The 16206-nt window shown below is 44.7% G+C and overlaps 2 long non-coding RNA genes across 2 annotated transcripts; both read right to left on the bottom strand.

Moving 5' to 3' along the window:
• Window positions 1-690: 690 nt before the first annotated feature.
• LOC144590854 (uncharacterized) lies at window positions 691-6951 on the bottom strand. Its single transcript, XR_013546596.1, has 3 exons — window positions 6839-6951; window positions 4224-4438; window positions 691-740 (listed from the first exon to the last, which is right to left on the bottom strand). It is a non-coding gene; the product is annotated as an uncharacterized LOC144590854 (long non-coding RNA).
• Window positions 6952-8957: 2006 nt separating this feature from the next.
• On the bottom strand, window positions 8958-15240 carry LOC144590846 (uncharacterized). The gene is made up of 3 exons (XR_013546589.1): window positions 15097-15240; window positions 12489-12703; window positions 8958-9007 (listed from the first exon to the last, which is right to left on the bottom strand). It is a non-coding gene; the product is annotated as an uncharacterized LOC144590846 (long non-coding RNA).
• Between the last annotated feature and the right edge of the window lie 966 nt (window positions 15241-16206).

Here is a 16206-nt window from a genome sequence, read left to right as displayed (position 1 = left end):
TTTACTCAGAGGGCAGTTTGTGCCTGGAACATACTGTGTGGGTGGTGGTGGAAGTAAATACGATAGCAATGTTAGAGGCATTAAGACAGAGACATATACAGGCTGGGAATAGATGGATTTACACCAATCAGCCAAAACATTATGTCTTGATGAGCCAAAACATTATGACCACCTGCCTAATATGCTGTTGGTCCTCCATGTGCAGCCCCATACGCAGCAGGGCGCGATCCAATGTTATTCACTTTGCCCGTCAGTGGTCATAATGTTTTGGCTGATCGGTGTATACCACGTGGAGGTAGTTGGGTTTACTTGGATGGACAACATAGTGGCCTTTTCCAGTGTGTGGGAAGGAAGTGCAGATGCTGGTTTAAACCGAAGATAGACACAAAACGCTGGAATAACTCAGCGGGACAGGCAGCATCTCTGGAGAGAAGGAATGGGTGATGTTTCGGGTCGAGCCCCTTCTTCAGACTGAAAGTCCTGTTCCTGTGTTGTACTGTGTTCTAGGGTATATTTTCTATTATCAACCTCTGTGGTCTAATGGCAGGACTCCAGCCATTAGTTGGTTCCATGCAGTGGACCTGAATTTTTTTCTATTTGCACTCCCTTTAGGTTGAGGTTAAAAAATGTTAAGTTGATTGACTACCCACAGCCAAGAGATGCAAATTGTTTATTCCTTACCTGAAATTATTGACTATTGCTCGAAGATAATTTGGGTCCGGTCTGTACACAGCATCAAGCTGCAAAAGAAATACATCTATGAGGATTCATTTGCAATCGTTTGATAAATAAACTGCAAAACTAAGAGTTGTTAACCACACTAACATTTTGAGTGGCCATATCACCGGCCATCGTGTACTGTCTCTCCGATGACTGGATAGCACGCAACAAAAGCTTTTCACTGTACCTCTGTACACAAGACAACAAACTAGACTGAACTTTTGTCAAAAGGCAAACAAATCAGAGTGGGAGCAGGGAGGATAATTTAAAGAGACAGGTGGCTTGACTTCCCAGCCACTTCCATTGCTTCTCCTACCCAAAGCATTTCATACATCAGTTTCAAAATCGGAACAAATAGGCACAGCAAGCAGTTAGCCACCACCTACAGTGTGTTACCCCACTCAGCTAGTTGTTCCACAGCCCTGCAGCTTAAAGCAGCGCATGCTAGACATGTTTTTTTCTCTGGAGAATTATACCTTAGAAATATAGAAACATAAAAACATAGATACATAGAAAATAGGTGCAGGAGAAGGCCATTTGGCCCTTTGAGCCAACATCGCCATGGCTGATTATCCAAAATCAGTACCCCATTCCTGCTTTCTCCCCCCATCCCTTGCTTCCGTTAGCCCGAAGAGCTAAATCTAACTCTCTCTTGAAAACATCCAGTGATTTGGCCTCCACTGCCTTCTGTGGCAGGGAATTCCACAGATTCACAACTCTCTGAGTGAAACAGTTTTTTCCTCATCTCAGTCCTAAATGACACACCACTTATTTGTAACTGTGGCCCCTGGTTCTGTAAGGTGTATAAGATCATGAGAGGAATAGATAGGATTAATGCAGTCTTTTACCCAGTGGGGGAATTAAAAACCAGAGGACATAGGTTTAAGGTGAGAGGGGAAATTTAATAGGAACCTGAGGGGCAACTTTTTCACTCAGAGAGTATATGATACGATACGATACAATACAATACGATAGAACTTTATTTATCCCAGGAGGAAAATTGATTTGCCAACAGTCATGAAACACAAAATACACGAAACATGAAATCAAAATGATGAGTGGAAAGGATTGGGAGATGTACAAAAATTGGGGGGGTGATTCAGTCTACCCCACGACAGAAGGGGGAGGAGTTGTACAGTTTGATAGCCACAGGGAAGAAGGATCTCCTGTGGCGCCCTGTGCTGCATCTTGGTGGAACCAGTCTGTTGCTGAAGGTGCTCCTCAGGTTGACCAGAGTGTCATGGAGAGAGAGGGTGAGCTGTATTGTCCAGGATGCTCTGCAGTTTGAGGAGCATCCTCCCCTCCAAGACCCCCTCCCATGAATCCCAGATGGAACGAGCTGCCAGTGGAGGTAGTTGAGGGAGGTACAATAGCAACATATGAAAGACACTTGATAGACACAAAATGCTGGAGTAACTCAGCATATCTGACAGAAGGAATGGGAGGCGTTTCGAGTCGAGACTTTTCCTGACAGGTGCAAGTATAGGAAAGGTTATAAAGAATATGGGGTAAATATTGGAAAATGGGACTTGCTTCAATGGGACATATTGGTTAACATGAATGACTTGGTCAGTTTCCGTGCTACATGAGTCAGGAAGGTTTAAGTTCAAAGCACACAATAAAAACACGAGAACCTCTTTCTACTTGAATGACTTTATAGTAGAAGGTAATGTTTTTTTATTTGATGAGATGGCTCTCACTGAACTTAGGAAGTTGGCAGGACAGTTGAAAGGTGTCCCCTGGTGTTCCCTGGTATGATGTATATAGACCTTGTCATAAATTCCCCTTGTAAATAAGACAATTAAACATTTTTTACTCTCTTGACTCTTGAGGTCCATTTCAGGACGCTTAATATTACATGCAAAAGGTTTAAAGAGACGTGTATCACAGCAGATGTTGGTTTAAAAAGGAGACAGAAAGTGCTGGAATGACTTAGCAGTTCAGGTGGAATTTAGTTTAAGAAAAAAACTGTAGATGCTGGTTTAAATCGAAGGTAGACACAAAATGCTGGAGTAACTCCGCAGGTCAGGCAGCATCTCTGGAGAGAAAGAATGGGTGACGTTTTGGGTCTCGCCTCGAAACGTCGCCCATTCCTTCTCTCCAGAAATGCTGCCTGACCCATTGAGTTACTCCAGCATTTTGTGTCTATCTGGCTTTTAGTTTAGTTTAGTTTAGAGATACAGCGCGGAAACTGCCCCTTTGGCCCATCGATTCCGCGCCAAAGAGCAAACCCTGTAAACCATCACTATCCCACACGCTAGGAACAATGTTTACAAAAGCCAGTTAACCTACAAACCTGTACGTCTTTGGAGTGTGGGAGGATATTGGAGCACATGGAGAAAACCCACGCGATCACGGGGAGAACGTACAAACTCCGTACAGACAGCACCCGTAGTCTGGATTGAACCCGGGCCTCTGGCGCTGTGAGGCAGCAACTCTACCACTGCACCACCGCGCTGTCCTAGAATTTCGACAGAACGTGAATAAGTGATATTTTGGGTCGGGACAATGAGTTCGAAGAAGGGTCCCAATCTGAAACATTGCCTATTCATGTCTTTTGGAGAGGCTGCCTGACCTACTGAGTTACTCCTGCACTTTGTGTCATTCATCATCACTGAAGCATTTGCTCAGTCCTGTACAAGTATTAGACTCACGGAACATAAAGACAGGGAAGGAGGCCGTTCAGCCCAGCTGGCCCATGCTAGCAACCAGTGGGGCAAACCAGTCAACATCACTCAGCCAGTTCCCTTGCACAACATTTTCCCAAAATTGTACTCTGCATTTTTCCTTTGAAAGATTGAAATGGCTCTGTCTCTGTCAACGTGGCTTAAGATAGGAAAATCCACTCGGCAAATCTCCTTGGAGATTCAGAGATGCAACATTACTCTCCTGCACCTTCTCATACTTAAAGCACACTAAAAGAAAATATGCCATTAAACATATCTACAGTAATACTTAGGCTGTATTCCTTACTAAATGAGAAAATGATAAAGAACGCACCAAAACCTGTCAGCGACCTCCTCTGGCAGCTAGATCCATATGGGGTCCATGGGAGGTGGTCTTGGAGGGGAGGATGCTCCTCAAAGCATCTCCTGCAGAGCATCCTGGACAATACAGCTCACCCCCTCCGTGACACACTGGTCAACCTGAGGAGCACCTTCAGCAACAGACTGGTCCCACCAAGATGCAGCACAGAACGCCACAGGAGATCCTTCTTCCCTGTGGCTATCAAATTCCTCCCCCTTCTGTCGTGGGGTAGACTGACTCTCCACCCCCCCCCCCCACCCTCCAACCTTCCCCCTCCCCCATCCCCAATCTTTGCACATCCCCCATCCTTTCTGCTCGTCACTTTAATTTCATGTTTCATGTATTTTGTGTTTCTATGACTGTCTGCAGATCATTTTCCCTCCTGGGATAAATGAAGTTCTAAGGCATTGTTTCGTAAAAACAATAGGATCAACGAGACATTAATAAATAGATCAACACAGAATAAGGGAACTTACCCCAGTTGTAATACTGGCAGCCAAGGATCGGAAGTTGCGGGAACTTCGATTATTTAAGCTTGGTTCAAAATCACCAACAACACTGAAAGAGAGTGGGACATTAGCTACAACCCGATTTTGCGTGGTTGTAGTTGGTGATTCTGTTGTACTGGCAGTTGTTGGTCCAGATGTAGTTGGTAATTCAGTTGTACTGGAGAATTGTGATTGTGCGGAATCTGGTGGTACAATGTTGAATGAGGAAAACAACATTATTAGTTCATAATTTTTGTCTTTTGGAAAGTTCATTTTAATCTTTCCTCTGACATTAATACTTGCATCATCCCACGACCCACAATTTTCTGCTCTATTTGTGTCCTGTTAGGTCCAGTTTCTGTACCTTCACGTCCTTTTGAGACTGATATCTGAGTATTATTGCACTATCTATGTCAGGTGAAACTAGGACTCTGGACTCCAGTAGCATGTCACACATTAAGCCTGGGTACCAGGCTTGCATTACTGGAATTCTGTTTCTTTGGCATATCTGCCTTTGGTGCAGTTACATTGGACATTTGTGGGCGGCACGGTGGCGCAACGGTAGTGTTGTTGCCTTACAGCTTTTACAGCGCCGGAGACCCAGGTTCAATCCCAATTTCGGGTGCTGTCCGTACAGAGTTTGTACGTTCTCCCCTTGACCTGCTTGCGTTTTCTCTGAGATCTTCGGTTTCATCCCACACTCCAAAGGCGTGCAGGTTTCTAGGTTAATTGGCTTGGTATAAATGTAAATTGTCCCTAGTGTGTGTAGGATAGTGTAGTGTGCGGGGGTCGCTGGTTGGTACGGACTCGGTGGGCCGAAGGGCCTGTACATCTAAAACTAAAAAACTAAAGACGGACAGTTACAATGGGTTGGGAATAGTCTTTGCCCCAAGGTTCTTGGTGTAGTAAATGCTGGAGTAACTCAGCAGGTCAGGCAGCATCTCGGGAGAGAAGGAATGGGTGACGTTTCAGGTCGAGACCCTTCTTCAGACTGAATATATATATATATATATATACACACACACACACACACATATATATATACATATATATATGTATGTGTATATATATATATATATATATATAATGGCTTCCGACCACTGAGCCTTACCCAATGTGTTCCATTCCCCCAGGGAAGCTTTGCATAGCATTTGTCACGTTAATTTTCCACATTATACTGATACTTAATTTTTGGACGTTATTTAGACTAAACACTTTAACTCCCCCTTCCATTCCCACACTGACATTCCTATCCTGGGCCTCCTCCACTGTCAGAGGCACAACGCAAATTAACATAGAAACATAGAAAATAGGTGCAGGAGGAGGCCATTTGGCCCTTCAAGCCAGCACAGCCATTCAACATGATCATGGCTGATCACCCAGAATCATTTGAGGAACAGCATCTCATATTTCATTGAGAGGTCACAGCGGCGGTCGATGATGGTGCCGACCGACGGGCGAGACGTCCCCGTGAAGTAAGGAAGTCGCTGCCACGGGAAGGAACAAAGGAGGACCTGGCGTGGGGGGACCGCCCTGAAGAACAATAGACAATAGGTGCAGGAGGAGGCCATTCGGCCCTTCGAGTCAGCACCGCCATTCAATGTGATCATGGCTGATCATTCTCAATCAGTACCCCGTTCCTGCCTTCTCCCCGTACCCCCTGACTCCGCTATCCTTAAGAGCTCTATCTAGCTCTCTCTTGAATGCATTCAGAGAATTGGCCTCCACTGCCTTCTGAGGCAGAGAATTCCACAGATTCACAACTCTGACTGAAAAAGTTTTTCCTCATCTCAGTTCTAAATGGCCTACCCCTTATTCTTAAACTGTGGCCCCTTGTTCTGGACTCCCCCAACATTGGGAACATGTTTCCTGCCTCTAACGTGTCCAATCCCTTAATAATCTTATACGTTTCGATAAGATCTCCTCCCATCCTTCTAAAATGGGGGGACCGCCGTGGGGGGGGGGGGGGGGGGCAAGAACGAAGGGGGAACTGGTGCAGGGATGGGGGCCAAGGTATGCAAGGATAGAAGTTCACTGTGACTTGTCTCATGTGACGATAAGGTTTTCATTCATTCATTCATTCATTCATTCATTCATTCATTCATTCAGGTGAGTGGAGAATCTGGAGGGAATTGACAAGAAGGTGGTTAGAACAGAAAATGTGATTAATGGGTAATTGATAGTTGGCATGGACTCTGGGCCGAAGAGCCACTAAATCTCTCCATCACCCTGTGACTTACTATAAAGGAACATACTCTAATGCAAGTTTTTTTTCAATTGATTCACAGGGTGACAACATTATTAATGTTATGGAGGGATGTGGGAGGAATTTCCTCTTTGGAACCTTTATTTCCGACCCCTTTCACCTTTACGAGAAACATTGACCAGTCAACTTCAACCTGCTGGTTAGTGTCACAGAGTGATACATTGTGGAAACAAGCCCTTCAGCCCAACTTGCCCACACTAGTCAACGTGCCCCATTTATACTAGTCCCACCTTTGGTGCATATCCCTCCGAACCTGTCCTATCCATGTACATCAGTCTTTGCAACAATCAGGTAGCTCTTGCATTGTGAAATTTGCAGCATAATTTATAACACTTACCACCAGAACTGATGGTCCCTGGAATAAGTGTGACGTTTCCTAAATCCGTGCCATTTGCTAAACTATTAACCAATTGTCTCACCACTTCTGACCCATTGGGAGGTGGGGTGGTATTTCCATACTCTAGGGTACAGTTTGCGATAATGGATCCATTCCTAGAAAAAGTAAATTCATCTGGTTATACATCTTGAACTGTAATATCCAGTTTATTTCATATCCAGCAACGTTTTGAGAACCATGTTTAGACAGGAGTTTGGAACAAATGTTGAACTAGTCATAGATAGCCATAATCATACTGCACAGAAACAGGCCCTTCGGCCCAACCCGTCCGTGCTGACCAAGATGGCCCTCTCCCCATCAGAACTACCCCCTCCATCGACTCCTTTAAGTCCAGGCTCAAAACCTATTTCTACTCCCTAGCTTTTGAGGCCCTCTGAGGGTGTGCTGTGAACTGTTTATGTATGTGCTGTTATGTTTGTGTGCCATTGTATGTTCGTCCTTAGTACCTGAACTGATGTACAGCACTTTGGTCAATGTGGGTTGTTTTTAAATGTGCTATACAAATAAAATTGACTTGACTTGACATTTGCCCGCATTGGGCCTGTATCCCTCTAAATCTTTCCTAAGATAGATACAAAATTCTGGAGTAAATCTGGAGAAAAAAGGTGGGTGATGTTTCAGGTCGAGACCCTTCTTTAGAGTCTGTAGAAGGCTCTCGACCCGAAACATCACCCATCCATGTTCTCCAGAGATGCTGCTGAGTTACTCCAGCACATGGTGCCCTTTTATATATTAACCAGCATCTGCAGTTCCTTGTTTCTAAAGCCAGATCCAGAACCATCTTACCCCAAAGGTTCAAAGGACATATGTTACTCCAGCTTTTTGTGTCTCTGCATCTGCAGTTCCTTCCTACACATTTCGTCTATATTCATACCGCTGAGTTGTAAACTGAATGATGCCTGGATTAAGGAGTAATAGCTAAGCCAGGATCCCATTGACTTACAAATTTGAAAGAGAAAATTGGGTTGGATTGGACACACCCTCAGAAAACGCGCCACAAACATCACCCGGCAAGCCCTGAAATGGAACCCCCAAGGAAAAAGGAAAAGAGGTGGCCCCAGGAACAGCTGGAGAAGAGGGGTCCAGGCACAAATGTCTGGGAGTGGTTCAACTGGGGAGATCTCGAAAGACCGAGGAGCCAAGGGCTTAAGAAGAAGAAGAGCTGTAAGAAGAGATTAGGCAAACTTGGATTGTTTTCTCTGAAGCATCAGAGGCTGAGGGGAGGCCTGATAGAGGTTGATAAAATTCTGAGAGGCGTAGATAGGGTAGATGATATATTTTTTCCCAGCGTTGAAATGTCAAATACTAGAGGGCATGGCTTTAAGATGAGAGAGGGGGAAAGTTTAAAAGAGATATGGGAGGCAAGATTTTTACTCAGAGGGCAGTTTGTGCCTGGAACATACTGTGTGGGTGGTGGTGGAAATAAATACGATAGCAATGTTAGAGGCATTAAGACAGAGACATATACAGGCTGGGAATAGATGGATTTACACCAATCAGCCAAAACATTATGTCTTGATGAGCCAAAACATTATGACCACCTGCCTAATATGCTGTTGGTCCTCCATGTGCAGCCCCATACGCAGCAGGGCGCGATCCAATGTTATTCACTTTGCCCGTCAGTGGTCATAATGTTTTGGCTGATCGGTGTATACCACGTGGAGGTAGTTGGGTTTACTTGGATGGACAACATAGTGGCCTTTTCCAGTGTGTGGGAAGGAAGTGCAGATGCTGGTTTAAACCGAAGATAGACACAAAACGCTGGAATAACTCAGCGGGACAGGCAGCATCTCTGGAGAGAAGGAATGGGTGATGTTTCGGGTCGAGCCCCTTCTTCAGACTGAAAGTCCTGTTCCTGTGTTGTACTGTGTTCTAGGGTATATTTTCTATTATCAACCTCTGTGGTCTAATGGCAGGACTCCAGCCATTAGTTGGTTCCATGCAGTGGACCTGAATTTTTTTCTATTTGCACTCCCTTTAGGTTGAGGTTAAAAAATGTTAAGTTGATTGACTACCCACAGCCAAGAGATGCAAATTGTTTATTCCTTACCTGAAATTATTGACTATTGCTCGAAGATAATTTGGGTCCGGTCTGTACACAGCATCAAGCTGCAAAAGAAATACATCTATGAGGATTCATTTGCAATCGTTTGATAAATAAACTGCAAAACTAAGAGTTGTTAACCACACTAACATTTTGAGTGGCCATATCACCGGCCATCGTGTACTGTCTCTCCGATGACTGGATAGCACGCAACAAAAGCTTTTCACTGTACCTCTGTACACAAGACAACAAACTAGACTGAACTTTTGTCAAAAGGCAAACAAATCAGAGTGGGAGCAGGGAGGATAATTTAAAGAGACAGGTGGCTTGACTTCCCAGCCACTTCCATTGCTTCTCCTACCCAAAGCATTTCATACATCAGTTTCAAAATCGGAACAAATAGGCACAGCAAGCAGTTAGCCACCACCTACAGTGTGTTACCCCACTCAGCTAGTTGTTCCACAGCCCTGCAGCTTAAAGCAGCGCATGCTAGACATGTTTTTTTCTCTGGAGAATTATACCTTAGAAATATAGAAACATAAAAACATAGATACATAGAAAATAGGTGCAGGAGAAGGCCATTTGGCCCTTTGAGCCAACATCGCCATGGCTGATTATCCAAAATCAGTACCCCATTCCTGCTTTCTCCCCCCATCCCTTGCTTCCGTTAGCCCGAAGAGCTAAATCTAACTCTCTCTTGAAAACATCCAGTGATTTGGCCTCCACTGCCTTCTGTGGCAGGGAATTCCACAGATTCACAACTCTCTGAGTGAAACAGTTTTTTCCTCATCTCAGTCCTAAATGACACACCACTTATTTGTAACTGTGGCCCCTGGTTCTGTAAGGTGTATAAGATCATGAGAGGAATAGATAGGATTAATGCAGTCTTTTACCCAGTGGGGGAATTAAAAACCAGAGGACATAGGTTTAAGGTGAGAGGGGAAATTTAATAGGAACCTGAGGGGCAACTTTTTCACTCAGAGAGTATATGATACGATACGATACAATACAATACGATAGAACTTTATTTATCCCAGGAGGAAAATTGATTTGCCAACAGTCATGAAACACAAAATACACGAAACATGAAATCAAAATGATGAGTGGAAAGGATTGGGAGATGTACAAAAATTGGGGGGGTGATTCAGTCTACCCCACGACAGAAGGGGGAGGAGTTGTACAGTTTGATAGCCACAGGGAAGAAGGATCTCCTGTGGCGCCCTGTGCTGCATCTTGGTGGAACCAGTCTGTTGCTGAAGGTGCTCCTCAGGTTGACCAGAGTGTCATGGAGAGAGAGGGTGAGCTGTATTGTCCAGGATGCTCTGCAGTTTGAGGAGCATCCTCCCCTCCAAGACCCCCTCCCATGAATCCCAGATGGAACGAGCTGCCAGTGGAGGTAGTTGAGGGAGGTACAATAGCAACATATGAAAGACACTTGATAGACACAAAATGCTGGAGTAACTCAGCATATCTGACAGAAGGAATGGGAGGCGTTTCGAGTCGAGACTTTTCCTGACAGGTGCAAGTATAGGAAAGGTTATAAAGAATATGGGGTAAATATTGGAAAATGGGACTTGCTTCAATGGGACATATTGGTTAACATGAATGACTTGGTCAGTTTCCGTGCTACATGAGTCAGGAAGGTTTAAGTTCAAAGCACACAATAAAAATACGAGAACCTCTTTCTACTTGAATGACTTTATAGTAGAAGGTAATGTTTTTTTATTTGATGAGATGGCTCTCACTGAACTTAGGAAGTTGGCAGGACAGTTGAAAGGTGTCCCCTGGTGTTCCCTGGTATGATGTATATAGACCTTGTCATAAATTCCCCTTGTAAATAAGACAATTAAACATTTTTTACTCTCTTGACTCTTGAGGTCCATTTCAGGACGCTTAATATTACATGCAAAAGGTTTAAAGAGACGTGTATCACAGCAGATGTTGGTTTAAAAAGGAGACAGAAAGTGCTGGAATGACTTAGCAGTTCAGGTGGAATTTAGTTTAAGAAAAAAACTGTAGATGCTGGTTTAAATCGAAGGTAGACACAAAATGCTGGAGTAACTCCGCAGGTCAGGCAGCATCTCTGGAGAGAAAGAATGGGTGACGTTTTGGGTCTCGCCTCGAAACGTCGCCCATTCCTTCTCTCCAGAAATGCTGCCTGACCCATTGAGTTACTCCAGCATTTTGTGTCTATCTGGCTTTTAGTTTAGTTTAGTTTAGAGATACAGCGCGGAAACTGCCCCTTTGGCCCATCGATTCCGCGCCAAAGAGCAAACCCTGTAAACCATCACTATCCCACACGCTAGGAACAATGTTTACAAAAGCCAGTTAACCTACAAACCTGTACGTCTTTGGAGTGTGGGAGGATATTGGAGCACATGGAGAAAACCCACGCGATCACGGGGAGAACGTACAAACTCCGTACAGACAGCACCCGTAGTCTGGATTGAACCCGGGCCTCTGGCGCTGTGAGGCAGCAACTCTACCACTGCACCACCGCGCTGTCCTAGAATTTCGACAGAACGTGAATAAGTGATATTTTGGGTCGGGACAATGAGTTCGAAGAATGGTCCCAATCTGAAACATTGCCTATTCATGTCTTTTGGAGAGGCTGCCTGACCTACTGAGTTACTCCTGCACTTTGTGTCATTCATCATCACTGAAGCATTTGCTCAGTCCTGTACAAGTATTAGACTCACGGAACATAAAGACAGGGAAGGAGGCCGTTCAGCCCAGCTGGCCCATGCTAGCAACCAGTGGGGCAAACCAGTCAACATCACTCAGCCAGTTCCCTTGCACAACATTTTCCCAAAATTGTACTCTGCATTTTTCCTTTGAAAGATTGAAATGGCTCTGTCTCTGTCAACGTGGCTTAAGATAGGAAAATCCACTCGGCAAATCTCCTTGGAGATTCAGAGATGCAACATTACTCTCCTGCACCTTCTCATACTTAAAGCACACTAAAAGAAAATATGCCATTAAACATATCTACAGTAATACTTAGGCTGTATTCCTTACTAAATGAGAAAATGATAAAGAACGCACCAAAACCTGTCAGCGACCTCCTCTGGCAGCTAGATCCATATGGGGTCCATGGGAGGTGGTCTTGGAGGGGAGGATGCTCCTCAAAGCATCTCCTGCAGAGCATCCTGGACAATACAGCTCACCCCCTCCGTGACACACTGGTCAACCTGAGGAGCACCTTCAGCAACAGACTGGTCCCACCAAGATGCAGCACAGAACGCCACAGGAGATCCTTCTTCCCTGTGGCTATCAAATTCCTCCCCCTTCTGTCGTGGGGTAGACTGACCCTCCACCCCCCCCCCCCCCTCCAACCTTCCCCCTCCCCCATCCCCAATCTTTGCACATCCCCCATCCTTTCTGCTCGTCACTTTAATTTCATGTTTCATGTATTTTGTGTTTCTATGACTGTCTGCAGATCAATTTCCCTCCTGGGATAAATGAAGTTCTAAGGCATTGTTTCGTAAAAACAATAGGATCAACGAGAGATTAATAAATAGATCAACACAGAATAAGGGAACTTACCCCAGTTGTAATACTGGCAGCCAAGGATCGGAAGTTGCGGGAACTTCGATTATTTAAGCTTGGTTCAAAATCACCAACAACACTGAAAGAGAGTGGGACATTAGCTACAACCCGATTTTGCGTGGTTGTAGTTGGTGATTCTGTTGTACTGGCAGTTGTTGGTCCAGATGTAGTTGGTAATTCAGTTGTACTGGAGAATTGTGATTGTGCGGAATCTGGTGGTACAATGTTGAATGAGGAAAACAACATTATTAGTTCATAATTTTTGTCTTTTGGAAAGTTCATTTTAATCTTCCCTCTGACATTAATACTTGCATCATCCCACGACCCACAATTTTCTGCTCTATTTGTGTCCTGTTAGGTCCAGTTTCTGTACCTTCACGTCCTTTTGAGACTGATATCTGAGTATTATTGCACTATCTATGTCAGGTGAAACTAGGACTCTGGACTCCAGTAGCATGTCACACATTAAGCCTGGGTACCAGGCTTGCATTACTGGAATTCTGTTTCTTTGGCATATCTGCCTTTGGTGCAGTTACATTAGACATTTGTGGGCGGCACGGTGGCGCAACGGTAGTGTTGTTGCCTTACAGCTTTTACAGCGCCGGAGACCCAGGTTCAATCCCAATTTCGGGTGCTGTCCGTACAGAGTTTGTACGTTCTCCCCTTGACCTGCTTGCGTTTTCTCTGAGATCTTCGGTTTCATCCCACACTCCAAAGGCGTGCAGGTTTCTAGGTTAATTGGCTTGGTATAAATGTAAATTGTCCCTAGTGTGTGTAGGATAGTGTAGTGTGCGGGGGTCGCTGGTTGGTACGGACTCGGTGGGCCGAAGGGCCTGTACATCTAAAACTAAAAAACTAAAGACGGACAGTTACAATGGGTTGGGAATAGTCTTTGCCCCAAGGTTCTTGGTGTAGTAAATGCTGGAGTAACTCAGCAGGTCAGGCAGCATCTCGGGAGAGAAGGAATGGGTGACGTTTCAGGTCGAGACCCTTCTTCAGACTGAATATATATATATATATATACACACACACACACACACACACACATATATATATACATATATGTATGTATATATATATATATATATATATATATATATATAATGGCTTCCGACCACTGAGCCTTACCCAATGTGTTCCATTCCCCCAGGGAAGCTTTGCATAGCATTTGTCACGTTAATTTTCCACATTATACTGACTTGACTTGACTTACTTAATTTTTGGACGTTATTTAGACTAAACACTTTAACTCCCCCTTCCATTCCCACACTGACATTCCTATCCTGGGCCTCCTCCACTGTCAGAGGCACAACGCAAATTAACATAGAAACATAGAAAATAGGTGCTGGAGGAGGCCATTTGGCCCTTCGAGCCAGCACAGCCATTCAACATGATCATGGCTGATCATCCAGAATCATTGGAGGAACAACATCTCATATTTCATTGAGAGGTCACAGCGGCGGTCGATGATGGTGCCGACCGACGGGCGAGACGTCCCCGTGAAGTAAGGAAGTCACTGCCAAGGGAAGGAACAAAGGAGGACCTGGCGTGGGGGGACCGCCCTGAAGAACAATAGACAATAGGTGCAGGAGGAGGCCATTCGGCCCTTCGAGTCAGCACCGCCATTCAATGTGATCATGGCTGATCATTCTCAATCAGTACCCCGTTCCTGCCTTCTCCCCATACCCCCTGACTCCGCTATCCTTAAGAGCTCTATCTAGCTCTCTCTTGAATGCATTCAGAGAATTGGCCTCCACTGCCTTCTGAGGCAGAGAATTCCACAGATTCACAACTCTGACTGAAAAAGTTTTTCCTCATCTCAGTTCTAAATGGCCTACCCCTTATTCTTAAACTGTGGCCCCTTGTTCTGGACTCCCCCAACATTGGGAACATGTTTCCTGCCTCTAACGTGTCCAATCCCTTAATAATCTTATACGTTTCGATAAGATCTCCTCTCATCCTTCTAAAATGGGGGGACCGCCGTGGGGGGGGGGGGGGGCAAGAACGAAGGGGGAACTGGTGCAGGGATGGGGGCCAAGGTATGCAAGGATAGAAGTTCACTGTGACTTGTCTCATGTGACGATAAGGTTTTCATTCATTCATTCATTCAGGTGAGTGGAGAATCTGGAGGGAATTGACAAGAAGGTGGTTAGAACAGAAAATGTGATTAATGGGTAATTGATAGTTGGCATGGACTCTGGGCCGAAGAGCCACTAAATCTCTCCATCACCCTGTGACTTACTATAAAGGAACATACTCTAATGCAAGTTTTTTTTCAATTGATTCACAGGGTGACAACATTATTAATGTTATGGAGGGATGTGGGAGGAATTTCCTCTTTGGAACCTTTATTTCCGACCCCTTTCACCTTTACGAGAAACATTGACCAGTCAACTTCAACCTGCTGGTTAGAGTCACAGAGTGATACATTGTGGAAACAGGCCCTTCAGCCCAACTTGCCCACACTAGTCAACGTGCCCCATTTATACTAGTCCCACCTTTGGTGCATATCCCTCCGAACCTGTCCTATCCATGTACATCAGTCTTTGCAACAATCAGGTAGCTCTTGCATTGTGAAATTTGCAGCATAATTTATAACACTTACCACCAGAAATGATGGTCACTGGAATAAGTGTGACGTTTCCTAAATCCGTGCCATTTCTTAAACTATTAACCAATTGTCTCACCACTTCTGACCCATTGGGAGGTGTGGTGGTATTTCCATACTCTAGGGTACAGTTTGCGATAATGGATCCATTCCTAGAAAAAGGTAAATTCATCTGGTTATACATCTTGAACTGTAATATCCAGTTTATTTCATATCCAGCAACGTTTTGAGAACCATGTTTAGACAGGAGTTTGGAACAAATGTTGAACTAGTCATAGATAGCCATAATCATACTGCACAGAAACAGGCCCTTCGGCCCAACCCGTCCGTGCTGACCAAGATGGCCCTCTCCCCATCAGAACTACCCCCTCCATCGACTCCTTTAAGTCCAGGCTCAAAACCTATTTCTACTCCCTAGCTTTTGAGGCCCTCTGAGGGGGTGCTGTGAACTGTTTATGTATGTGCTGTTATGTTTGTGTGCCATTGTATGTTCGTCCTTAGTACCTGAACTGATGTACAGCACTTTGGTCAATGTGGGTTGTTTTTAAATGTGCTATACAAATAAAATTGACTTGACTTGACTTGACATTTGCCCGCATTGGGCCTGTATTCCTCTAAACCTTTCCTAAGATAGATACAAAATTCTGGATTAAATCTGGAGAAAAAAGGTGGGTGATGTTTCAGGTCGAGACCCTTCTTTAGAGTCTGTAGAAGGCTCTCGACCCGAAACATCACCCATCCATGTTCTCCAGAGATGCTGCTGAGTTACTCCAGCACATGGTGCCCTTTTATATATTAACCAGCATCTGCAGTTCCTTGTTTCTAAAGCCAGATCCAGAACCATCTTACCCCAAAGGTTCAAAGGACATATGTTACTCCAGCTTTTTGTGTCTCTGCATCTGCAGTTCCTTCCTACACATTTCGTCTATATTCATACCGCTGAGTTGTAAACTGAATGATGCCTGGATTAAGGAGTAATAGCTAAGCCAGGATCCCATTGACTTACAAATTTGAAAGAGAAAATTGGGTTGGATTGGACACACCCTCAGAAAACGTGCCACAAACATCACCCGGCAAGCCCTGAAATGGAACCCCCAAGGAAAAAGG

This window comes from Rhinoraja longicauda, unplaced genomic scaffold (genome assembly GCF_053455715.1).
Source record: "Rhinoraja longicauda isolate Sanriku21f unplaced genomic scaffold, sRhiLon1.1 Scf000353, whole genome shotgun sequence".
Taxonomy (NCBI): Eukaryota; Metazoa; Chordata; class Chondrichthyes; order Rajiformes; family Arhynchobatidae; genus Rhinoraja; species Rhinoraja longicauda.
This window is presented reverse-complemented; position numbering and strand designations above follow the sequence as displayed.